Below are 27,126 nucleotides of genomic sequence, written 5' to 3'. Positions count from 1 at the left end.
TTCCTTCTGTGGAATGTGCCCTCGTGGTACAGTCAAATAAATTCACAGCTCACTTACAGAGATACAATCACAATGGTTTAGGGTTTTGAATACACAGTGGAAAATCCTACAATAGCCAGGAATTTCCCAGCCCTACCAGGGGATGCCAGGCATGGAACCTGGCACCTTCTGCATGCAAAGCAGATGCTCTATCAGGGAGCTACAGCCATATTCCCGACGGGGAATCTCTTAGCAAAGGGGACAACTCATGCTTGCTACCACAAGACCAGCTCTCCACCCATGTCAAGCCTACCTATTTTGTTACCATTAAGGAGGAAATCCAAGGATGGGGCAAGTATTTGAAGGCTGTTATTCTATCTAATAACAAATGTATTAGCATTTCATTTGGGAATTCTGGGGATGATAGGATTGGCATCAGACACTTCCCCCAGGACTGACCAGTTCCTTGCAGTGGTTGCCTAGGGGACCAGACGACAGAATCCACAGAGTTCTGAGGCTGGCTGCCTGACTGCCTGAGAAACATGGAGCTTTGCCCTATGTCAGGACAGAAGCTTGTAATGTCAGGTTGGTGGTCAGATTTCAGACATCATGGGGAACACAGGCCAGGCGGTGTTTCCCAGTGGTGATTGACACCTGCTTCACTACTCTTGGGGGAGGGGGGAGTTCATATGTGGGAGGGATTTACAGCGTCTTCAATACAGTGCCGTTCACACAGCCAGTGGCATTATTAAGCTTTTTTTCTTCATCATTGGTGCTTAATGTGCAGTGTATATGCATCCTAAAAAAGTTGCACTTTGGGAGACTGTTGGGAATGGTTGTGTGCGATACTCCAGCATTTTGGAGATACCCCACCCCTCTGTTTCACCCCTACCTTGTCACCTCCTTGCAGGGGCGTAGCAAGGTTGGAGTGGGCCCAGAGACAAGATTTTAAAATGCCCTTCCCCCCGCTCACTGAAGTTCATCTCATGAATCTTAAATGAGGCTCAATAGTGGTAACAAAAAGCATAGTAATCTATCTATCTATCTATCTATCTATCTATCTATCTATCTATCTATCTATCTATCTATCTATGTGCCACAATAGAACATCATCCTAAATTATTTTTTTAAAGGTTTTGTCAATTGTGGACGATGCAAGTCATTTAATGGTACTAGAGAAAGACATGCTGTTCTGGTAGCTCCAGGTCTTAACACTCACATCAATTTCGGAGGATGGATACAACTGAAGGAAGCCTGGGCGGGTGCGCGGCTGGGGGAGTCAGTCATGTGACTTGCCTCTGCCCCCCTCAAGGCAGTGGGCCTCTGGACAACTGTCTCCCCTTGCCCTATTATAGTTACTCCTCTGCCTCCTTGCTGCCTTCGCCTTCCCTGCCTCCTTCCTGCCTCCAATGTCTGCCTCATGCCAGCTCCTGCCAGCGAGCAGGTGGATCCGTTGTTTTCTCTTGCTCCTTCACGAGAGAAGCAGCAACCCATTCACTCTGGTTATTTTCTCTCACATGCAAGGGAGAGAAGAAGCAACCCTTGAATCCATTCCTTGATCCAGGCCAGCTTTTGAATGGGGCTTTAGTTACTTGTATTCCAGTCCTGGAGTAGAGGCGAGGCTAACAAACAGCTAGCAGCAAGAGCATGGAAAAAGCAGTTTGCACTGGCCTCTCTGTACATAATATCTATCTCATTAAACTATTAATATTCCTGATTCCACTCCACTGTCTTGTCTTTGCATGCCACAACTCTTTCCTCCGGATTATGCACCAAGCCAACTGGGAAAGGTGATAGAGTTGCCATGCTCCCTGAAATTCTGGGTTTCACCTGGATTTTAAGCATCTCACCCGGATTGCCTAGCCTACTCAGAATCGCCTGGATTTCAGCTTTCATTCATTTTTTTGGTTAAAGCTAAGCTCTAGCCCTTGTAGAAGCGGAGTTATGGAGCAAAACGTGCAGTCACTATTCTGCTCAGAAATTATTTTCAAGCCAATTTACATAATATGCAAATTAGGCACCCGGATTTGGAAAGCCAAAATATGGCTACCCTAAATGGTAAAGGGTGCGCGCGTGCCTGTCACCATTGCCTGTCAGCTCGTACCAGCAAGAGGGTAGACAGGTTTCTTCTTCTCTCACTCGTGCAAGGGAGAAATCAACCGATCTGCCCTCTCGCTCATGAGGTGGGCAGTGGAAGCAGGAGGAGGAGGCGGAGTCAGGGAAGGTGAAGGCAGCAATGCGAATGGCCCCAATTTACTGTGATTTATACTTATTTACGCCTATATGTGTGGATAGGTGCTATCGTCCCGACATGTCCCAATTTACATTACTTCCTCCAGCAGTAAAGCCCCCCTGTCTGGGAAACCTCCAGGTTCATCACAACTTCCTTGAACTGGCTTCTCCTGATTTCTTGTCTGATGACCTTTCATGGAGACTTTTGACTCACAGCTGAGCTAATTGCAGTGAATTTTGATATGACTGGGTGTTGCGCAATATATGAGCGGATGCTCTTCACCAAAGCAGTGAATCACCTTTGAGAAGCACCACCTTTTCTGCCTTCATACGCAGGCACCAAAATGTCTTGGACCAGCCCTGCCTGAATCTACCTCCCTTTATTAGGAAAGCTAAAATTATAAGAAAGTGTCCGGTTGATTCTCAGCAGATTAGGTGGTTTATTACCCCAGTTCTTTTGCTCAGTTCAGTTTTTCACGACTCAGTCTAGAATTCCGGCCTGCTTGACCTCAATACTAACTTTGGGCCAGATCAGATGTTGCACAGCACTTCAGTTATAGTTGGGGTCTTTATCCGAGCCTCAGGAGTGCATATTCCCCCTCTTTATGCTCATGCGAGCATCCACTTCTAATCTAGGCTAAAATAAACCAAGATTGAGCATGACATCCGAACCAACTGATCTCGGTTTATTCTAGCCTGCTTACTTCAAATAAACAGAGATCTGTAACGTACTTCAAACCTTGGATACGGATCTTAGTGCATTTGAAGTAAGTAGGCTAGGATAAACTATGGTTGATTGTTTCAGAGTAAAAACAAGTGATCTTAGTTTATTTCAACCTAGATCAGAATTGGAGCAGTGAGAAGCGGTGCTCTTGTGGTAGCAAGCGTGAATTGTCCTCTTTCTTAAGCAATGTCCACCTTGGTTTACATTTGCATGGGAGACTACACATGCAAGATTTCCCTTATGGGTTGTGGCCATAGTTCAGTGGAGAAGCATCTGCATGCAGAAAGTCCCGTAGGTCTGGGAGAAACTCCTGCCTTGGAAAACTGCTGCCAGTCAGTATAGACTATACTGAGCTAGATGGACCAGTGGTGTGGCTCAGTATAAGGCAACTGCCTATGGATATAGGAATACAAACTCCCTATGGGTATAGGAATATAATACCAGACCTCGGTATACATGGTTCAACAAAGGGTTTAATTTCACATATGCGCGTTTTCGGGGTGGGTCACCATTTTGCTAATCAGAGCCATTTTGCGGCTCTTTCATTAAAAAACAACAACAACCCTGCAGTGATTTTTCGCAGAAATTCGAGAGAATTGGGGATTGCGGGGGGGGGGGGGGGTATTGCTAGACAGCTGTGCCACGATACATCATTTCACTTGTTTCTGCCTTTTATAGCAATTTTCTTGCCTTTTTTTTTTTTGCCATCCAGGAATCTAACCTCCAATTTCCGTTCACTCAATGTCTTGTTACCTGTAGTTGCGGCCAAGAACAGAACCCACACAGGTAACGAGATCCACTTGAATGGAGGCCAAGCAGGCTGGAATCTTAGCTTGAATCGTGAACAACAAAACTCACCTATATCCAGCTTATCTGGCACAGCTGAGCTGCGCAACTCTGGCCCCCCAGCTGTTATTGGACTACAACCCCCATCATCTCTCACCATTGGCCACTGTGGCTAGGGATGATGGGAGTTGCAATCCATCCATAGTTAGAGGGCCAGAGTTGTGCAGCTCTGCTGGGCACTTTCCAGATTAAATCTTACAACGGTCTCACTACGGATCTGCTAAGTGTGCTTCTGTACTTCTTGTGTTGTGACACTGAAGTCCCTACGCTGATAGCAAGATGCTGTTCACATTTCTGATACCGTCTTTTGGAATTTATCTTTGTGTTATACTGCTACTGTGTTGCCCCCCCCCCCAAAAGCGCTGTATTTTCCCATAGTAGGAGTCTGAGATTCTGGGGGATTGTTTTCAATACGATCCTGCCAAGCCAAAGCATTTTACCCCCATTGTCAAGTGTAATCAGGGGAGTGCCCAGTACAGTAATCCAAGCATGCTGACATGGGGATGATGACACCCATATTTGCAAATACATTTTTTAAAAAGAGAAAGATTTGTGTTTCATTTGAGGGAGGTTCAGTATGACGGCTGGATGGACAGGATGCATCACATGGAATTAGACTATATTAAGGACTTCAAGACGACTCATGATCATTACAGCACACCTCGTTTTACTCTGTTTTTCTTTTAGCGGAGAATAAATTAACACACAACAAGCTATTTCTCTAGTAATCTAACAAAGGGAATATTCCAGCAAATCCCCATGGATGTATATTATCGTGAAAGCCGGTCATTTGATGTTTGTCCAACTAGGAAATCCATCTCCACTTATGCAAAGTTTGAAATAATATTTGCCTATCTTTTCCAAGGCCTCCCAAAGGGTTTTTTTTTTTTTTTAAAGACACTGGAATGAATGTATTCATTTACTCAGCACGCAGCTGCTGGCTGGCAGACCTGGGATGGTGAAAAGGAGTTAAGTGTTTCCTGGCGGGATCCTTGAACTGAAATAGACAGGACTCTTGAGATGCTGCCAGGCACTTAGCTGATGGGTTGTGGAAAACCCTCAGACCAACTGACGAACAGGGCACATATGCCGTAAGCGCCAAGAGTTGTAGGGAAAGTCTATACCAGATATGTCAACTGGGTTGGTACACTGCTTGTAACCGTAGCGTTCCCCCTCCCAGCTTCATAAGGTGCTGATAATTCCCTGGCAATTTCCTGTGAAGTCTTAGATCTGATAGGTTTCTTCGTTCTTGGTTTTTAGCTTTTTACTAATACTTTTAATCTGAGACTCTTAACATTTGTAACTCTTAAATGTGGTTTTAGCTTGGTCTTTTAGCTTGTTTAATGATTATAATTATTTTTATTATAATAAAATTATAATAAATTATAATAATTGAACAAGCTAAAAATTAAAAATAAGTAAATAAAATCCAAATAATTAAAAATGATTTAATCTGTTTTATTAATGTTGTGAGCTGCCCCGAGCAGTAGTGTACTGGAGCGGGTGGCGTGTAAGTATTTTAAATAAATAAGCAAATAAAAACGAAGAGAGATTCCTAGCCAGTTCAAGGACAATTCATATAAGCATATTGTGTGTATTCAGTGTCCACTATACACATTTGATACCAATGGATTTACAATAAGAGAAATAGCAAGAACAAAGCTAAACAAAAGCCAAACCTTAGCTCACATTATGAATCAACTGCTGAACTAGAACGTACTAGTATGTTTGTTTCAATTCATTTAGGACTCAATCAAGACCAGGGTTAACTTCCCCCCTAAAAATGTTACAACTACTACTAATATTTATATACCGCTTTTCAACAAAAGTTTCCAGAGTGGTTTACATAGAGAAATAATAAATAAATAAGAAAGAAAGAGAAAGAAAGAAAGAAAGAGAGAGAGAGAGAGAGAGAGAGAGAGAGAGAGAGAGAGAAAGAAAGAAAGAAAGAAAGAAAGAAAGAAAGAAAGAAGGAAGGCTCTCTGTCCCCAAAGGGCTCACAATCTAAAAAGAAACATAAGATAGATACCAGCAACAGCCACTGGACGGATGTTCATTCATTCATTCATTCATTCGATTTCTATACCGCCCTTCCAAAAATGGCTCAAGATGGTTTGCACAGAGAAATAACAAACAAATAAGATGGCTCCCTGCCCCCAAAGGGCTCACAATCTAAAAAGAAACACAAGACAGACACCAGTAACAGTCACTGGAGGTCCTGTGCTGGGGGTGGAGAGGGCCAGTTACTCTCTCCCTGCTACATAAAGAGAATCACCACGTTAAAAGGTGCCTCTTTGCCAAGTTAGCAGATCTTGTGCTGGGGATGGATAGGGCCAGTTGCTCCCACCCTGCTCAATAATGAGAATCACAGTTTTAAAAAGGTGCCTCTTTGCCCAGTCAGCAGGGATGCTGCCCCTACAGATGCTGCTACATCTTAAGCCTCTCCTGCTCTTCCAGCACACCCAGATGGGAGGTTGGTCCTATAGAGCAATTTGCTGAAGGCCCATTGAAACCTGACGCTAGCTGTCTGCCAACTGAGAGTACCCCTTTATGGGTCTGAGGATGGAAGGGGGCTCTAGCTTGTGCCTCAATAAAACTGTTAGTGTACAAGGTGCCGTGGCTCAGTGACAGAGCGCCTGCTTTGCATGCAGAAGGTCCCAGGTTCATTCCCTGGCAGCATCTCCAGGTAGGGCTGGGAAAGAGGCTTGCCTGAAACCTTGGAGAAGCTGCTGGCCCCATACAAGACAGCTTCCTATGTTCCTTTATGCCACAAGACTCCTTCTTGTTTCGACTACAAATCAGGGTTAGGGGAACCCCCAGATAACGACCCGTTCCTCACAACCAGTGAGAAAGGGTCTTACCGGGGAGGAAGCTTCAGAAAGCTTACCTCCCCGCAGACAAGGCGATCCTTCCCTCTGGGCAGGAGGATCACCCACCCAGACGATTACTGGCTGCTGCGGGTTGCTCTGAGGATCAGGGTGCCGGATGCTTTGCCCCACGTCGCCCCACCCCCTGGAGTCCCCATAATGCACTGTGCAAGTACGTGGTGCATTATGGGGGATCCCCCCTCCCCGGAGCCGACCGGGAGCCCTGCAGTCACGTACAAGCAGCCACGGCTGGCAGACGACTGGAAAAAAGGGGGAAGGAGAGTGCTCACTCAGCTAACCTTGTTTTAGAGGAAGGCTCTGTGGGCGGGCCTGATCCCGGTGGTACACACGAGCGTGCAAAACCGGGCTGGGCTTCCTTAGCCTGGTTCTGCATGCACGTGTGAATACCTTCAATATTTGAGAGCACAGTCTTTTTCCTGTGCGCATAAATCCACATTTCTGTTAGCCATCAACTTGGGCTTTCCTGACGTGTCTTTGCATAAGAGTTATTGAACTAAATCTTGGATCCAAAATGCTAAACACACACACACACACACACACACACACACACCGCTCCCTCAAGCTGTGAAACACACATCCTTTAAAGAATCAATAAGTGCGTATGGAAATTCCCAGCGCATGAATATTTCATGCTTCTGAGTACAAAGACACAGCATAGGTTTGATTGTGCTGTTGTTTTAAATAAGCAAACTTAGTTGTTAATGAGACCCCTATGCATATTTAGGGAAGCTGAATAATTTATGAAGAGGCAAGAAGTGCAGGGTGGGGGTTAGAGAAAGGGAAGGCTGATCAGATGCGGTGAGATTTTATATCATCATTGAGGATGTGTGTGTGTGGGGGGGTGCAAATTATCCTCTCATTGTACAAAACAAACCTTCATGAAGGCAGGAAAGCATCTGCCTTCATGAAGGAGCTGTGTGTGTCTAGAAATGTGCATACATGCGCGCACACACATACACCCACCCACAAAGCTGCCTTCTATGCTGCTTTCGACTGAGTCAGACCCTTGGTCCAGCAGGCTCAGTATTGTCCACACTGGCTGGCAGCTGCTCTCCAGGGGTTTCAGGCAGGAGTCTCTCCCATGCCTACTTGGAGATGCCAGGAAGTTACACTGGGACCTTCTGCATCCAAACAGATGCCCTATCACTCAGCTGTGGCCACATCCCCTAAGGGGAATATCTTACAGTGTTCACATGTCATCACCCATCCAAATGTAAACCAAGATGAACCCTGCTTAGCAAAGGGGGCAATGCATGCTTGCTACTGCAAGACTGGCACTCCACCCTGCTGGGAAGTAGGATGGTGGATTTTCAGACAGCAGGGACAGCTCAGTCATCCTGGACATCACAGCCAGCTTATGGTTCAATCCATCCCAGGTTGGACTCAATCAACACAACACCATTAAAGTTTAATGACATAACACAATTAAGGTTGGTGGTCAGGTTAAATCCCTCATTTTGCGATACAGAATAATCTACACAGTATACAATGCCCCCTCTTCCTGGTTCTACCAAACCTATAAGGACATATCAGAGCCACTTTGGGAGTTTTTCTCTATGGCTGCACAGCCACTTACTCTAAAGCATTTTGAATGAAGCCAGATGGTGTGGCAATCACCATCTGGCTTCATTCAGAGTGCTTTAGGATTACCTGAACATCACCAAAGTGCATTGACATGCAGGATGTCTGTCTTTGATTCCCTGACAGTCTGAAGATTTCATTAGCAATTATTTTCACTCCATTGACATCTGCAGAGGGCAATTGTTATTACTATTTAGGGATGTGCACAAAATTCGCCCAAAGCGATTCGAATCGATTTGAGCGAATTTTGTGCACATCCTTATTACTGTTTGCTGATTGCCTGAATTTCAGCACAGGGATTAGAGAGAGAAAGCAAGGTAGGAGAACCCTTAATGAAATTGACAAGCCCTCCTTCTAACCCCTTCCACTTTTAGTCAAATCAGGCTCCCTGATAGCCTTCTAAAAACAATAGCTAAAGGGGCTGGCCCACCTAACTTCATAATTACTTAACTTTTTAAACTAACTTTCCCCCCAAAGTTATCATGAATTACATTTGAATGCCACCCTTTCACCCAGGAGCTCAGTGCAACATCCATAGTCCCCTCATATTATCTCTACAACAGCCCTGCGAGGTAGGTGAGGCTGAGAGAGAGAGAGAGAGAGAGTTGGTGACCCAAGCTCACCTAGCGAGCTCAAGTGGGGATTTGAACCCAGGCCTGCCTGCGCCGAGTCTGACACTCTAACCACTAGGCCACACTAGCTCTCTTCATAGGGGAAATGTTTTGACTCATGCAAATTGGACGCCCTGAGGACTTATATGACACCAGGCAGGACGCACACTTGTAAAAGAATGACACATTTTGTTTGCACGGCTTTATGGTTGAGGGGGCGCACCGTTGCAACCCTGCGCGGTATTAGTGATATTCATTTTTGGCTACAGTGGTGTGATGCGGTGATAACTAGGGATGTGCGGACTGTTCCGGCGTTCCGGTGGTTCGGTCCGGGGGTTTGGGGGTTCAGGGTCGAACCGAACCAACCCCCCCGGCTCCATCGGACCGGAACCGGACCGCCGGGTCCGGTCTGGACCGGTCCGCGAATTTTTTTTTTTTAAATTTCAAAGTGTATTCAAAATACCTTTAGCCCCTTCGGGGGGCTTGCTGAGGCCGCAGGTGTGTGTGTGTGTGAGTGCGGGTTCCCTCTCCCCCCGCCGGCTGTCCTTATCACCGCCGCGGCCCACCATGGCCGGGTAATTTGCCATTTCGGCCCTTTCGGGCCTCCGTATGAGCGCGCGGCCGCCATTTTGGCGGCCGCCACGCATGCGCCAATGCCCTCTGTGAGGCCACAGAACCAGACCAGACCGGGGGGGGTGGTTTTGGTAGGGGGCCGGACCGAACCGAACCAGGCCAGCCGGTTCCATGCACACCCCTAGTGATAACAGGCGTCTGCAGATACACAGAGGAGCATCTGGCAGGGGACAAGAAACTCTCTATTGCAAGCCCTCATCTTGGCCTTATCTCCTCGCCATGAAGGAGAGCCCTGCTAAGCCTGAAGTCCTAGCAGGACAAGTGTTTGTCTGTTCTGTCTCGGCTGGCCGGTGGGCCGAGGGTGTAAGGTGTCTGTGTGCCGCTCAAGCCGTGGAGAGCCATGGTGTTGTTTCCAAGAGGAGGAATGAAAGACCAGGGACTAAATTGATTTCCATAAATATTTGAGCAAGGCTGAATTATTTATAACCCTTCAGTGATACAATGGAGGCCGGGGGGGGGGGGGGCGGACTGAAGGGAGGCAGCTGTGAATTTTCCAGATGATTTCATTAAAAAATGCGGCTAGTTGTTCTTTCCCCGGGTCCAATTCGCAGCCTGGGCCGGCCCCGCATGCGAATTACCCCAACGCAGAGTCAATACCTGTATACAAATCCCCCCCCCCCCAGCCGCACCGCTTTATCTGTCTTAATCTGCCAGCCGCTTAAGTGAGCTGGCTGACTTGCCGTTTGATTCCTCGGGAGGACTGTAATTGGACGCCTTTGTCATTCAGATGAATGGCAAAGAAAGAGGGAGAAAGAAAGCGACCCGGGGAGAAGAGCGATGGAACAAGATCTCTTTGTCTGGGTGCCATTTACAGCACACATGGCAGAGCGAGATGGCCCCGATGGCTGGCGCTTGGGGCCCTTCCCTTGCGCGGCGGAGACTGGGTGGGTGGCAGGGGGGGGGAGGCGGGCTTGCATGCTGCCGCAGCAATATAGCAAATAAAGATCTCAGCCCCATGGTGTCATGGATGGTTTGGACTGGTACCTCTTGCAGCTCCTGCGCCCATGTTGAAAACCACAAGAACAACAACCCAGAATAAATAAATAAATAGAGATAAAGATAACAGCTAGGGCCGAAGTAAGATCCTTAGGGACGAGGCCCATCCCACAGCAGGGATGAGGTGACATCAGAGGCGCTTCAACCCCTGGACTTTGGGGCTGAGGTCCAGGACCCCCACAGCCCCTGGGGGCCCCCAAATCTTCTTTACTCTCTCCCAAGTGGCGTAGCCTCCTGGCAGAGCATGATGATGCATAATTTGCAGGGGAGGGGGGCCCCTCCAAAGGCCTTTAGGTCCAGGTTCCAAAAGTCATGGGATAAGGGGACAGGTACATGTATGGATTGCTAACTGGTGGAAGGACAGGAAACAGAGGGTAGGGATAAATGGAGAGTTTTCACAATGGAGGGAAGTAAGAAGTGAGGTCCCCCAGGGATCTGTACTGGGGCTGGTGCTTTTCGGTTTATTCATAAATGATCTAGAAGCAGGGGTAAGCAGCGAGGTGGCCCAATTTGCAGATGATACCAAACTCTTTTGGGTAGTGGAAACCAAAATGGATTGTGAGGAGCTCCAAAAGGATCTCTCCAAACTGGGGTGAGTGGGTGACAAATGTGGTTCAGTGTTGGCAAGTGTAAAGTGATGCACATTGGGACGAAAAAACCCAACTTCAAGTATATGCTGATGGGTTCTGAGCTGTCGGTGACTGACCAGGAGAGGGATCTTGGGGTTGTGGTGGACAACTCGTTGAAAGTGTCGACTCAATGTGTGGTAGCTGTGAAAAAGGCCAGTTCCATGCTAGGGATCATTAGGGAGGGGATTGAAAATAAAACTGCTATTATTATAATGCCCTTATACAAAACGATGGTGTGGCCCCAAGCAAAGGCTATTGTAGCTGGGGATGCTGGGAGTTGTAGTCAACAGCATCCAAGAATCCCTGTTAGAGGGAACACTGGTCTGGACATAGGAACATAGAAAGCTGTCTTATGCTGTCAGACCTTTGGTCCATCTAGCTCATTAGTGTCTACACTGACTGGTAGTGGCTCTTCCCCCAGTTCTACTTGGAGATGCCAGGAATTGAGTCTGGGACCTTCTGCATGCAAGCATGCAGATGCTCTTTAACTGAGCTATGTCCTCATCCCCTATGGGGAATATTTTACACATGAAATCACCCATCCAAATGCATAACAAGACAGACCCTGATTAGCAAAGAGGACAATTCATGCTCACTACCACAAGCCTAGCTCTCCTCCCTGAAGGGGAATTTGTAGGGGGTATGTGGCTCAGGAAACTGGGAGGTGTGGTGTATAGTTCTGACTACACGCATGCCACAAATGGAAAGCAGGTCATAAAAAGCACACAGAACACATTTTTCCAGATTACTAAACCAGATGAGACGAGCCCATCCTCTACCATGATAAAACAGGTCTATTTTGAAAACACATAGAAATGCAGACTATTCTCACTTGTAATAAAGAATGAGTGATCAGTATTATTATTTATATTTCAGCTTGATGGGTTGAATTCAGAGAGTCCTAGCTAACTTGTCTCCACTGATGACGTTTAAGAAGGATTCACTTTCTTTGGATACAATACATAAAGGTGCAATGAGTCAAAGAAAATCTAGAACAAGGCACTAAAATACAGTGAGGTCATTCACACAATCAAAAATGGTGTTCTACCCGGGTTTGGGGGCTGTGTGTACTCCCAGTTTTCGGTTGTGGGGGAGCAAGGTAGGAGGGAAACCTGGGAAGAAGTGGTTGTGTGGAAGCAAGGTAGGAGGAAAACCTGGGTAGCTTTTCCTCCTACCTTGCTTCCACACAACCGAAAATTGGGAGCACACACAGCTCCCAAACCTGGGTAGAACACCGTTTTTGATTGTGTGAATAACCTCAGTGACGGACATACAGAGCAAGAACACACTGGTGTAGCAAGAGAGCAGCCTGGCAGAACTTCTCCACTAACTGCTCCAGTGCAACAGGGAAGGGGCAGTTCTTGATGCCCTCCCCTTCCCCAGGAAGTCCTCTGTGCCACCCAAAAATATGTCCCTGAGGGCTATGCAGCACTCAGTAACATATTTGCAGGTTGCACAGAGGGCTTCCTGTGGGAGGGGAGGGCACCAGAATGCAACTTCCCTGCTGCACCAGTGCAATTAGTTGGAAAGTTCTGTCAGGCTGCTCTCCTGCACTGCTGCACCCTTACCCTGTATGTCAGTAGGCCCATACGCAGCCTAAAGGTTTGTGGGGTAGCGGCAAAAAAAGTACGAGTGCCAGCTTATTGGGCCTCCATCAGCCCTAAATGCCAACAATAGCCAGTTAATTAAACATTAAAAATTGTTTGTTTGTAAAAAAAATTAGGAGGGCAAAGAAAAATTTGGGGGGTGGGGTGGGTGTGGGCATAGGCCCACTCTAGCCCCCGCTGGCTGTGAGTCTGTAAGCCTGAATTCAAATAACATCAGAATGGGAAAAAAAATGCCTCAAAGTACAAATGCCTTCAACTACTGCCTAAAAATGGGCAAGGAGGAAGCTATATGGATATACCTGAGGAGACTGTTCCAGAAATGTGGTACTGCTACTGAAAAGGCCCTGCCTCTAGTGCCTGCCAAATGAGTTTCAGTTAAAGGCTGGCTAACAAAGAAGGCTGTGGGTGCCTAAGGGTTCAGGTCAGTTGTATGGGAGCAAGCAGCAAGAGACTGAATCTCAGTTTCACATCCTGGCTTGTTCATAAACTGTGGTTAGAACAAGCTGGAATTAGCTGGGTTGGTATGCAATAACAAATCTTGGCTTGCCTTAAACCACAAATGGAAGTTGAAAACTTCCTTCCCTTGCACATGAAGTGTGTGTGTGTATTGCATATGAGCCTGAGTTTTGTGGTCATTACGCTAGCCATGATTAAACCGTGGCTTAGGATGATGTCTGAACCGGGGTAATGTGTTATCCACAGTTTAAACTGAGCTGCACCAGAGTGTGACACAGTCTGCTGTATGCTACATGACACCTTAATGCTCATGCATGTATTTCTTTGTAAGTATGTTTATTTGAGAACAGATGCAACCACACACACACATACTGTGGCCCGGTTCACACAACCTTCAAATCTAGGTTTAATGTGGGTTACCAATATTCATGTGATGGTGTGAACCCATGCCAAGGTGATTTATAGCTGAGATTAATCTGAGATTAGTGGCATCAGTTCAATCATGCAAATGTTGGTAACCCACATTAAACCTAGACTTGAATGATTGTGTGAACCATACCACTGAATTTTAACTTCTAGAAATCCTGGGGAAGAGCTGAACTCTTTTGAATGACAATTTCAGCAACTCACACTATTTTAACAAGGCCTTGCTCTGTTGCACTAACAGATTTCACAAGGTTACTGACCTCACAGTGGAACTGAGATTGTAAATTTTGGTGTGAGGTTCTGGAGGTAAGAGACTCTTCACCAGAGGCGGAAAGTATATTGCAGAGGCAGCAGATATAGATACACACACACACACACACACACGTGGGCTGAGTACAGTGGAAAAAACAAAAGGTTAAGAAGGCGAGACCTAAAGATAGTAAAGAATACATCCTGATATAGGACACTTTGATAGCCAAGGTGTGAACCACACATGCATTGCATAATCTGAGCATAACTAGCATTTGAAGGAGCATGAAAGTATGTATACTGCACAACTGAGGCAATAGCAAATGGGGGTCAATTAGTTTTCACAGTGAACTTATTTGATCTGTGAAAAACTTATTAACTTATTTGATCTGTAAATTTATTTGATCATAAAACTTATTTGATCTGCGAGATACCACACCAGTAGTTTTAAACATTTGTAAAATGCTTAGAGACTGGTTTATGGGTCAGTAAAAAAATGCAGTTAACAAACAAACATGGAATCAGGGCTGCACAACTTTGGCCTGCCTGCAGATGCTGGACTACAACTCCCATAATCTCTGACTACTGTCCACTGTGACTGAGGATGATGGGAGTTGTAGTCCAAAGCCAGTTTGTTTGTTTATTTATTTGATTTCTATACTGCCCTTCCAAAAATGGCTCAGGGTAGTTTACACAGAGAAATAATAAATACATAAGAAGAGAAGATGGATCCCTGTCCCCAAAGGGCTCACAATCTAAAATAAAGAGGGCCAAAGTTGTGCAGCTCTGCAAAAGGCTTGACACTGAGGAAAATATTGGGGGGGGGGGATATTAGCTGACACTCTCCGCAGCCCTCCAGTGATGGAAGGAGGGCTGCAGGTTGGCAAGGAGCCTTCAGCATCCCTTCACGGAAGGGTTATTTGTCCAGTAGACTGGCCATGGAGGGGGGAGGGATTTTTGCATTTCTCCCAACCCCTCCTGTATCCTACCAAAGAAAACCACAGGGCTGGCTCTGTGGGCGCCAGGAGTCGAAATCGACTGGACGGCACACTTTACCTTTGCCCCTCCCTCCAAAAACCCATCACACTTGCAGAAATCTGTTTCTGAGGGTTGCCATGCACAGCCCTCAGGGACATATTGATACACAGGGGTGGAGCTACAATTGAGCACCCGTCAGGGACATATTGATACACAGGGGTGGAGCTACAATTGATACACAGGGTGGAGCTACAATTGATACACAGGGGTGGAGCTACAATTGAGCACCATGGACTGCCAGTGGGAGGGAGCCACTGTGCTCACCTGCCATTTGCCTCCATAGTGGCCGCCCACCTCCATTCATTGCGGCCATCTCTATCCGTTGTCTTGCATTCTATCGCTGCAGTGGAGTATAATGACAGCACTGTCCTGGCACTTCTTTTGCTGTGAAGGGCTCCTGCCAGGGCAGTGAAGTCATCATACTGCGTGTAACTGGATCACACAGCGGTCTAATGGGAAGTGACCAGTGGCGATAGCTGCGGTGAGCAGGAGGCCGCTGTGGAGGCCAATGGTGGGTGGGCGGGGGACTGTGACAGGTGAGTGGCAGCAGGTCACCAAATGATCTAGACAAGGCTTGCCACTGATGTTGCTATTCTAGTGTTTATATATATGTGTCAAGGGAAAACCTATATCGGGCAGTAGCGATATAGGAAGATGCTGAAAGGCATCCTCTCATACTGTGTGGGAGATGGCAACGGTCAACCCCTCCTGTATTCTACCAAAGACAACCACAGGGCTCTGTGGGCGCCAGGAGTCGACACCGACTCGACAGCACACCTTACTTTAAAGCAGGCTTCCCCAACCTGCGGCCCTCCAGATGTTGCTGAACTACAACTCCCAACATCCTCAGCCACAATACATTGTAGCTGGATATGATGGGAGTTGTGGTTCAGCAACATCTGGAGTATCACAGGTTGAGAACCCCTGATATAAGCCATTGGTGGTGGTAGGGGGAAGTCTCCAGGAATAGTTTCAGCCACAGTCGGTATGCTGGCCCCAATCCCTCATAACTTTCTCCACCTGATAGCCTACCTGCCACCGCTATAACCCTTGACCCTGGGGAGTGAGGAGAAAAAGCTACTGAGGATAGAGAACGGCTTCAGTGAAGAGGCCCTTTAATAAGTTAACTTGGTTATAGGTCTCTTTAAATCAGTGGAGCCTAGCTCCATCCCATAATACTCAGCCTTCCAGTTTAACCGGAACGTACTGGATCTTGTCAGCGGTGCACCAGCAAGAAGTGAATAAAGGCGTATTTTCCTCCAGTCTTTTCAGCTATGTGCATAGAGAGCTGCTATCCTAAGAGGCAAGATGAGACTGCTGGTGACAAAGAAGATAAAAATAAAACCCAAACATGCCAATTTAGGAAACACAGGAGTTTGGCACACAGGTAATGAAGATCTGAAGTGCAGGGTAATTATTTTCTGGGAAATGTGATTACAGATTTGAATGAACAAAGAAGGTGAGATTGCTTTGTCCCCCTCCTCTGAATAATACTTCCTACCTTTAAGCAATTTGACATCCTATCCAGCACTTGTACCCAGCATATTATTGAGGGGGGAGGAAAAGCTGTCTGATCCAGCACAGGAACATGGGAAGCTGTCTTATACCATCTAGCACAGTATTGTCTACACCAGGGCTGCTCAACTTTGGCCCTCCAGCAGATGTCGGCCTACAACTCCCATCATCACTGGCTATGTGCCATTATGGCTGGGGATTATGGGAGTTGTAGTCCAAAACTTCTGGGGCCCCCAAAGTTGAGCAGTCCTGGTTTACACAGACTGGCAGCGGCTTCTCTAAGGTTGCAGGCAGGAATCTCTCTCAGCCCTATCTTGGAGATGCTGCCAGGGAAGGGACTTGGAACCTCCTGCATACAAGCAGGCAGGTGTTCTTTCCAAAGCAGCCCCCTCCCCTAAGGGGAATATCTTACAGTGCTCACACACAGTCTCCCCTTCAAATGCAAACCAGGGCAGACCCTGCTTAGCAAAGGGGACAAATCATGCTTGCGACCACAAGACCAGCTCTCCTCCCACAAACTTGGCTCTCACACGATCACTTCCCCCTCCCCCTTCTTAGATTTTTGCAAACACGTGACCAAAACCCACCCAGGAGCATGCCTGGCTCCCAAAGCCGGGCAGGATGCTGTAAGGCTCCAAGGGGGAGGAGGTGTGCTGACAACTTTTAAAAGGGCAGTCAAGACACATTTGTTCACCCAGGCTTTTAATTAGATAGTGTTTTAATTGTATTTTAATAGTTTTATCTTTTTAAGTTTTAATTGTTGAAATATGTTAATCTTTTTATTGGTTGTTTTTATCATCCTGTAAACCGCCTAGAGAACTTGCGTTTTGGATGGCATTGAAATATGCTAAACAAATAAGGAAGTTCTAGCCTGGTGGATGGGGGAGTGGGAAAGATTTTGGGACTAGTGCCTGCTCCCCTTTGGAGCCATCCCTAGACATGACATGTAGTTTCACCTGGAGACCCAGAAGTCAAATTCACCCGTAACCAGGGATGGACAAACTTGGCCTTCCAGCTGTTGAACTACAACTCCCATCTTCCCCAGCTGGAGATGAGAGACCAGTTGTAGTTCAACAACAGCTGGTGGGCTGACTTTGCCCACCCCTGCACTAAACCATGGAGAGGGACCATAGCTGAATTACAGAGCCTTGTTTTTCATGCAGGTTCTAGTATCTTCAGATACAGCTGGGAAAGACCCATGAATCTAGCCATAATAAGTGAAACCATCCCTGTTCCTTGGGCCTACTAGTGTTCAGTACGCAAGCTCTCAGCCTACAGAAAAACTCCCCTCCTGGAATATCCATGCTGAAGAATTCTGTGTGACTTGGGAAGTTGACATGCTGCACACATTTTGTATACAAGCTGCTGTGAAGAAGAGGGCCGGCTCTCCTTTCCCCTCTGTGCTTCTGGTGGGACCAACCCAGTGGCAAAGTCTTTAATCTGCAAATCATTTGAGCAGCTCAGTGAAAAACATACAAAACATGCCTGTTTCGCTCTGGGTAAGTGCAGAACAAAGCTCTTTGCTAAGGGGTTAAAACTCAGTTGAGTGCTTTGTTTAGGCAGATTATGCAACAGGTGTTAATCTCATTTCAAGCAGCCTTTGGTCTGAAGGTTCTTCTATTCCCTCCCACCACCACCACTATGACACAATAAAGCACAGTGTTGTAACTCCTTTATGAGCCAAGAACCAGAACTACCTCCCTCAAGGTTCCACTTCTGTAGCATGAAGGAATATTGTTTTTCCCACAGTACACACTGCAAGATTTTCTAACTGGGGAAGCCTCTCTTGTCCTTTTGCTCATGCAAGATGGATTCCAGCCAATGGCTCATATGCAAGCAGGATTCTAGCCAATGGCTAGAAGTCAGCTTGCTCCCGCTTTCCAGCATTTTAACCAATGAATGCTAAGGCATTGGGATAACAGCCAAGTACTAGGCCCTTCTTTAAAAAAATTCTTCTGCATTGCAATTTGTTTGAGTGAGATCTCATACAACTAAATAACTTTCAGTGTGTTACGGCTTCCCGTTCTGGCTGTTCTGTAGCAATTCCTGGGAGTTTTTCACACCCAGTTTTTAGTTTGCATCTCCTCTGAAATGGAGGGTGTGCATTCACATATTGGCAAAATCTACTCCAGAGTCCCTGTGAGCTATTGGAGAGCACTTCACACACAATTTGGGTTTTTTAATTGCATGTTAGAGTATAGCCTGATTTATATCCAGAGTTTTAAAAATCCACTTTTTGCTTCATTTTGGGGGGTAAATTCAAACTCACTGTAAATAAAGCCTTGTAGTAAACCTGTGGTAAAGCCTGGGGAAGTTCCGGGTCCTCTCATGCTTTAGCTGCTTGCTAGCCCAGGACAGCATTTTGGTAGGCTGTTAATTTCAACATGAAATTAACAGCCTACCAAAATGTTGTCCTGGGCTAGCAAGCAGTGAATGTAGCATTAGGACCAGTCATTCATTGAGCCTATTCTCATGACCAGAGATTCCTGGGTAGGAGAGGGTTAACCTGGGAGTCTTGGGCACCGAGAGTCCTCCAGAACGAGCAGCTCCAAACCTGGGTAGCCAAGATCTGCTACTGCCCAGGTTAAGGGTGAGGTAGGATGAGAACTGAGCCCATCCTACCTTTTGTTTTGGTCAGCGGCCATAGACTCCTCCTGAGGCTTATGTGGCCAGGCACAGGGGAGCTGCTGCAGTCCTGAGGGCTGCTTTCTTGCTGCTTGCACAATGCTTTGTGGGATAGCTGGAGACTTGTGCTCCCAGTTTCCGTGTTTGTGTTGGTGCGGGAGCTGCAGAGCCAGAAGGAGGCTCTGGTAGGAATGTGCCTCATACATTATACTTTATGAAGTATAAGAAAACAGCTCCCTGCCCTGAGGACCTTACAGTCTGAGAAATCGCTGCCAAGTTCCATTGCTGGGAACCATTGGTTAATGGCGCGTGTTCATGTTCCCAACCCGTCTACCTGACTTTTTCCTGACTTCCAGCCGACTTTTGTAATCAAGCTGTGAATCTGGGTGGAGAAAGTCGGGCAGATGGGTTGGGAACTGGCGCTTGGTGGGTTTGCATGACATGCCCACTGGGAGGGTACGCTCACCGAGAGCGAGATGTTCCCCCCCTCTCTCTCCTCTCCTCTCCCTCTCTCACAACATTAGAACCAGGGGTCATTCCATTAAACTGACGGTTGGGAAATTTAAGATTGACAAAAGGAAGTACTTCTTTACATGGCACATAATTAACTTATGGAACTCTCTGCTACTGGATGTGGTGATGGCCATCAGCTTTAAAAGTGGACACAGTCATGGAGGACAGGTCTATCAATGGCTACTAGTCTGGTGGCTATAGGCCACCTCTAGCCTCGGAGGCAAGATGCCGCTAAATACCAGTTGCAGGGGAGAAATGGCAGGAGAGGGGACAAGCCCTCACCCTCTGCCTGTGAGCTTCTTGAAGGCATCTGGTGGGCCACTGTGTGAAACAGGATGCTGGACTAGAGGAGTCTTGAGGCTGATCCAGCAGGGCTGTTCCTGTGTTCTCATTGCTACATACTTAGAGAGGAAGAGGAAGAAAACTGAGATCAGTAAAAACAAGGGAAGGATATGCATTAATTCCAGTTATATATGCCTAGGTTTAGTTATAGTAGGAAACCGGAAGGTGTGCAAAAGTCGTAATGGAAAAGGTGTCTTTTGAGGAGGTATGTGAAGAAAAGTGGCATCCTCCATGCATTCTGGAAGGCAGATCCAAGCATAAGAGGCAGCAAGGGAGAAAGGATGGAATCACAGGAATAAAGATATTGACTTACTGGATAAAGCCTATGTGTCGCTGATGACATTGTGTGTGATACAAACCTGCCCCCCGGCCCACATTATCACACTAGGGGCCCATGGCGAGGATGTTTTAATTTACTTTTGCTAACTTGTTAGATGTTGAGTGTTCTGCCGTCCTATCACTCCATCATGGGGTCGCCTATCCAGCCATAGATGCCATCTGATTGGGGTGGGAAACACCAGCAAATTTTGCAGTGATGCCTGTCCATTCCATAAACTCTTTTCTTCTTCTTCTTCTTCTTCTTCTTCTTCTTCTTCTTCTTCTTCTTCTTCTTCTTCTTCTTCTTCTTCTTCTTCTTTTACAAATGCCACTACCTAAAGGCTATGCACTACCCCCTGGATTGCAGGAGTATGTGTAGAAAATACCTCTTGGTTTGGGGGTTTGCGGGAGGAGTTGGGGAGTTTTCCCATAGGACAAACTGAAGTGGTCTCTCAGCCTTGCTTCATGAAATGAGCTGAAATCTAACTACAGGTGGTGGGTCCTGTGGAATGCAGAGGAAAGAGTTTTGGCACATGAGGACCAAGCAGTGGCGTATGATTAAGAGTATTAATAGTTTGATGAAAGAAGTCTTGATTACAGAAAGGCAAGTGTAGACTGCTCTTTATTCTGCTGCTGCTGCTTGTTGTCTGCCTGCCTGTCTCCAGTCTAGGACCGAACTGAAACCATAACTAATCTAGAACCTGGCCTGGATCGAGGAATGGCTTCACTAGAAACACAACGGCTCCACGCTAGCACCGGCAGAACACCCCAACAGTGGTTTCTACCCTAGAAGGGGCCCTCAATGAGGAATCCACACCTCTACAAGCAAACCCCAAAAGGGCTATTTCCCCCAACATGTCCTTGAACAACAAGTTTCCTCTGGGTTAATTATTAGCTTGGTTAAACAGCAGAGGCAGAATGAGTGCATGGGCCTGGGGCTACACACTGGTTTCTAAATGGGGAATGTAACTGTGGGAAAGGAACAGGGGTTCGCCCCCTTTCTGAGCCCGGCCCTGCAAGACGTGCTTCGCATTGCCAGATCCTCATCCAGGAAGGGCAAGGGTGCCTCCGTTTTTGAATGCTAGGGTGTGCTGAGCCAGACAAAGGGCATGTTTCGATGGAGATCTTTTTGGTGCTTTCTTGCTACTTCCATGGCGCTCTGAACTGAACTTCCAGTTCTTGTGGGTGCTTCCAAATGGAGCAGTTCTTGCGAGTGCTTTCTTGGTGCTTCTTTTCTGCACTCCTGGTGCTGTTTTCCATCCACACCACGGGGAAGAACATTGCTGGTGGCTGGGGTGGAGCCATAACAGGGTATACAGCTTCAAAGGACCGGTTGGGCCCTGTCTCCGGGAGCCTCTGAGAATCCGAGAGGAGCTGCCGAGACCCCCCTCCTTCTGGCCTGGGCTCTATCCACCACCGTCGGCCACCTGCAGCTGACACCGCCCCGGCTGCAGCTGCCTGTCGCCAGGCAAGCAGCCAAAGGAGGTGGCTAGTGGCAGTGGCAGGAGCCCCAACCTGGGGGAGGAATGAATGGCTGTGTGTGCGTTCACATGCCATGCCACCACAGAGGGCACTGCTGCGTGTGGGGAGGCCGCCTGTGTTCACTATGTGAGTGTGGGCCCCACTCTCCCCTTGCTACGCCCCTGGCTGGTTAGATGTCTCTTCTCCTCTGTTTCTATCCGACACCTCCCGCTGTCTCCACCATCCTACTGAGACTGTCTTTTTTAAAAAAAATTGAATTATGTTGTCACATCCTCCTGGTGTTTCAAGCCTTTGCAGCCTTCCCACCTCTTTCTGTTGAGACTCCTATGGAGCTTGGGAGGGGAGAAGCAACGGTTGACATGATGCTCAGTGTACCAGTGGCCACGCGGCCTGTGCTGGACTGCTGCAGACTCCTAAGGCAGGCCCAATCCTGTTGAGAGTTAGTGGCCATGCAAGCAGTGCTACTACAGTTATCCCCATCTGCTGCTTGTAGATAATAATAAGAGCCATCTTGTTTATTATTATTATTTATTATTATTTTTTACATTTATATCCCGCTCTTCCTCCAAGGAGCCCAGAGCGGTGTACTACATACCTGAGTTTCTCTTTCACAACCACCCTGTGAAGTAGGTTAGGCTGAGAGAGAAGTGACTGGCCCAGAGTCACCCAGCTAGTTTTATGGCTGAATGGGGATTTGAACTCGGGTCTCCCTAGTCCTAGTCCAGCACTCTAACCACCACACCACGCTGGCTCTATTTATTTCTCTGTGTAAACCGCTTTGGAAACTTTTGTTGAAAAGCGGATGGTATATAAATACTTGTTGTGCAGTTGCTCGTTTTCAACAATGTTGGGGGTGCCTTATGAGTTTGCAGCAGCCCTGGTGTGCATTGCACTGTCACTGGAATACTGCACATCATGTTGGCCAGTGGCAGCGATGAAAACAAAGTTAGATGTTTGAGCCCTGGATACCTGAAGGGCCGCCTGCTCCCAAGGGTTTCTGCTCGCTTGACAAGGTCATCGGAGGGGGCTCTGCTCTGTGTGCTAACCATGAGGGAGGCTCGACTGCTGTGCACACAGGACAGGGCCTTCTCAGTTATTGCCCCCAGGCTTTGGAATGTTCTCCCAGTGGGCATCTGCTCCTCAGTCTTCACTACAGCTTTTGGAAAGCAAGTGCAATCGTGTTTTTTTTACCCAGTCTTTGTTTGAAAATGGGTTGCTTTCTTGTTAACAGCTGCTTCTGTGCTGTGTTTATGAATTTATTGTGTATATGTTTTTAAACGTTTTAACTGTTTCTTTTTTTAACATTCCAGTTTAATATTTGTATTGTTTTAACTGTTTAATAGTTTTGCATTGTTTTTAAAGTTTATTGTAAACCACCTTCAGGTTAATTTAATGAAAGACGGCATATAACCCAAACAAACACATGGCTTTTATCCATCCGGATGCACTGCAAAATCCTCCATAATAATTCACCTTCATGATAGAATAAGTTTCTCCCTGGAAGTATGCATGATTGCTGCTTCAGGCCTGAGAATCAGCATCGCAGTTAGAATGTCAGACTAGAAACAGGGAGACCAAATCCCCATTTAGCCAGGAAGTTCACAAGAGGTCTTGTGGTTAGTTAACCTATCTTCCAGAGTTGATGGGAGGATCAGGGGCAGATCTATAACCGAGAGACTGTGTGCTCTGAACACAGGCTGAGGGGGATCCAGTGAGCTCACCTGGGATCCACAGTGATCCCTACTTGTCACTGCCAGTTGCCTCCCATTATATCACCATGACATAATATAATGACATCACCCCCTTGGTGCTGGGCCAGTGATGTCATTACACTTTGTCGGTGGTTGGTTGGTGGGCAAGTGATGGTGGCAGTGGGTGAGTGGCCACTGTGGGTGCGCGCTGGCAGTGGGCCACCAAAAATCTAGACATGGGCCACCACTGGTGTTGCTACTGTAGTGGTGAGGACCAAATGGGGGAGTGGGAAGAATCACATGTGCCATCCCTGAGCTCCTCAGAGGAAAAAGCTGAATTAAAACAAATGCATTAAATTGCGAACCCTAAGTAAGTTCTGATGTCCATTGCAAACGACCAGGGTGGCCCTTCCATGAGGCAAGGTGAGGCAATAACTTCAGGCAGCAGAACATTGAGACACAAGATGAAAAGATGACGTCAAAAGCGGGGTGGGGGGGAGGGAGCAGGGTGCACACGAGCGGGGGCAGCGTTTGGTACCCTGCCTCAGGCGCACGTAAATCACTGCAAATGACTTGCGGCTCCATCCTTCTCTTAAGGTCAGTGAAGATGGAACACAGCCTAATGCTGATTGGAGCCTGTCCCTGTATAAGTGATCACTGATCATATTAACTCCCTTCTTCTCGGGAACCAGGCACAGAGATTATTAGCTGGCATAGAGGTTTGCATAATCAACAATGGCACATTGAGTGCGGCAGGCAGGCCATCCAGAGGGCAGCGCCAGGGATTATGGGTTGCCTTGGCAGGATTCAGGTTCAAGGCTCCATGCCAGGAAACAGGCCATATCCCTCTGCTCTGCAGAAAGTATGTTTCACGGCAGGTATGTACATTCAGCCCATTCTGATGAGCAAAGTCCCAGTAGCTTCTTGGCTTTTTCCAGCTTTCGTTGCAGTTTGGCCTTACTTGCTATAGACCGACCAACCAACCAACCAACACAACCAATCTTTATTACAGTCATAGACCTGCACAAAGTATAAGGGGTGATTACATCTTACAAGTAAAAGTAGATATTAAAAGCCTAGGGGTGCACAATATACTGAAAGACTATTATAAAAAATTACAAAAATCAGAGAGATAGCAAAATTTAAAATAAAATTATGGCTGTCTAAAACAAAGGAAGACTGCAAACTGAATGACCCTTAAAGGCTGAGACCTGAAAATTGCAGTTGACAGTAGTTAAGAATGGTAAACAATGGGTACAAATGTTTAATAAAACATCATTTTTTGCTATAGACCAGTGCTGCTCAACTTCAACCCTCCTGCAGATGTTGGCCTACAATTCCCATAATCCCAGGCTATTGGCCACTGTGGCTGGGGATTATGGGAGTTGTAGTTCAAAAACAGCTGGGGGGCCTAAATTGAGCAGGCCTGCTATAGACTAATCAGATTTCTGGAGTATGTGTGAGGGGGGGGGGCGCTCAAGAAAAGGACCTATTGGGTTAAGAAAAAGTTGCAAAGTTGACATATGAGCCAGTGTGGTGTAGTGGTTAGAGTGCTGGACTAGGGCCGGGGAGACCCGAGTTGAAATCCCCATTCAGCCATGAGACTTGCTGGGTGACCCTGGGCCAGTCACTTCTCTCTCAGCCCAACCTAGTTCACAGGGTTGTTGTGAGGAGAAACCTAAGTATGTAGTACGCCGCTCTGGGCTCCTTGGAGGAAGAGCGGGATATAAATGTAAAAAACAAATAAAGTAAATATTAATATTATTTGGTTAGACTGATTTAACAGGGGAAATAGGGCAGGACCCGGCACTTGAATGTCCTTTTGATTTTACGAAGATGTGTGTTTCCCAGCCCCCAGTGTGCTAGCCCCATGCTAACTGAACAACGAAGTACCTTTTAAAGCGGTAATGCTCATAGTTAGATGGGGGAGAGTAACTGTCCTTCTCTCCAGCCCCAGCACAGCATTGTTGCTGATATGTTTCTTTTTCGCTGATGAAAATAAAGACATGCCTGTGAAGGTGTTTGATGCATGGCCAGTCAGCCTGGGAGGTTTCAGGCAGGAGTCTTTCCAGAATCCTATCCCTACCTGGAGATGCTACCAGGGATTGCACCTGGGGCTGTCTGCATGCAAGCAGATGCTCTACCACTGACCTATGTTCTCATCCCCTAAGGGGAATATCTTGCCGCAGACAACACTCATAACATAGTCTCCCATGCAAATGCAAACTATGACAAATGTTGGCACCTCATGGCACAGCGGGGAAATGACTTGACTAGCAAGCCAGAGGTTGCTGGTTTGAATCCCTGCTGATATGTTTCCCAGACTATGGGAGACACCTATATCGGACAGCAGCAATATAGGAAGATGTGCATCATCTCATACTGCATGGGAGATGGCAATGGTAAACCCCTCCTGTATTCTACCAAAGACAACCACAGGGCTCGGTGGTCGTCAGGAGTCAACACTGAGTCGACGGCACACTTTACCTTACCATAAGACGGGCTCTCCACCCCAAAAGATAGGCCCTGGGAAGTGCAAAATTTGACAGAAGTGCTGCTTGCAGAAACAGCCTTATAGACATTCCTTTCGTTCCAAGAGGCAGTTTAAAGAGCTCAGAGAAAGGCATGCCTTCCACAAAAATGGAGAGGGAACCCAGCCGAGTTTCCCCTTGGTTTCCCAGCTTTGTTGCTTTCCAGGATGTTGGATTGATACAGATTCTGCATCTGGGTTGATGCAGATTCTGGACCAATGCAAAGTCACACTATATGACCAGTCCTCATACGAAGTCTAATGTTAGGCTCATCATCTGTGAGCATCACCCTTTTGCTGGAGCCCCGTGGGTGTAATTCTGCACAAGGAGAGGAAGGGGGAAGAAAGGATGCTTCTGTATTCATGCCTCTTGAACCGAAACGCAGACAAACGCATCCCTTGACAAGGAAAACATTTTCCAGAAGAGGAGCCCCCTTTTCTGCCCTGGTTTCTCCTCCCCCTGCCTTTAGCTTTGTCCTCCTTGAGAGGGCTGCAAAGGAGCGGGCAGAATCAATAGCTGCAATGTCTGCTTGCCATGTGCCTCACCACTCCATCGCATCATGTTAAAGGGAGGTCTGTCTCTGGGACACGGGACCCCCAGCCGGGAGACAGATGGCATTTTACTGCCTGGCTGGAAGTCAGAGTTGCTTTCTTTCCTTTCCTGGAACTGCAAGCAAGCAGTTGGTGGGGGTGCCATTATCTGCTGTGATCAGGATCGGGGTCAAACTATAGGCCAGTTCACACGATGGTCATGTTGGAGTATGTAAGTATTTAGCAAAGTCCAAGGAAGCTAACACTCTAGTTACAGAGTGCGGAGTTTAGTTGTTGCAGCTATTTTAATTATACGCATGGAGATCACTGTGTAGAGTCTAAACTAAATTGATTTATTGGTGAAGTACATTTGAGATAGGAAAGACCTATCCTAGCTATCGGCTACATAATGACTAGTTAGGGAGAGAGATGTTTCCATCTTCTCTGTAGGAGGAAAGGAAGAGGGCTGACTCACTAGTACTACAGGAAGTACCTGAGGAGTCAAGAAGCAGGGGTCAGTAGAGGCAACAAGCAGGGACAGGTAAGGAGACCCTCACTAACGACCTCTACTTCCAGTGCCCCTAGTGGTCATTAGGATAGTTGGTGCAAAAGGTTGATGCACTGGATTCCGTCTCCAACAGGTCATTAGGGTAGGGGAAGCCTCCTACTCTAATTCAGGAGCTG

General features: G+C 47.0%; 1 long non-coding RNA gene across 1 annotated transcript; it reads left to right on the top strand.

Annotated features, from left to right (window-relative positions):
• The first annotated feature begins 505 nt into the window (after nucleotides 1–505).
• LOC128332467 (uncharacterized) lies at nucleotides 506–18,033 on the top strand. The gene is made up of 3 exons (XR_008310661.1): nucleotides 506–564; nucleotides 16,159–16,282; nucleotides 17,574–18,033. It is a non-coding gene; the product is annotated as an uncharacterized LOC128332467 (long non-coding RNA).
• The last annotated feature ends 9,093 nt before the right edge of the window (nucleotides 18,034–27,126 follow it).

The sequence above is a fragment of the Hemicordylus capensis genome, chromosome 7, assembly GCF_027244095.1.
Source record: "Hemicordylus capensis ecotype Gifberg chromosome 7, rHemCap1.1.pri, whole genome shotgun sequence".
In the NCBI taxonomy this organism is placed as follows: domain Eukaryota; kingdom Metazoa; phylum Chordata; class Lepidosauria; order Squamata; family Cordylidae; genus Hemicordylus; species Hemicordylus capensis.
The sequence above is the reverse complement of the archived record's forward strand: the minus strand, read 5'-3'. Positions and strand labels throughout refer to the sequence as shown.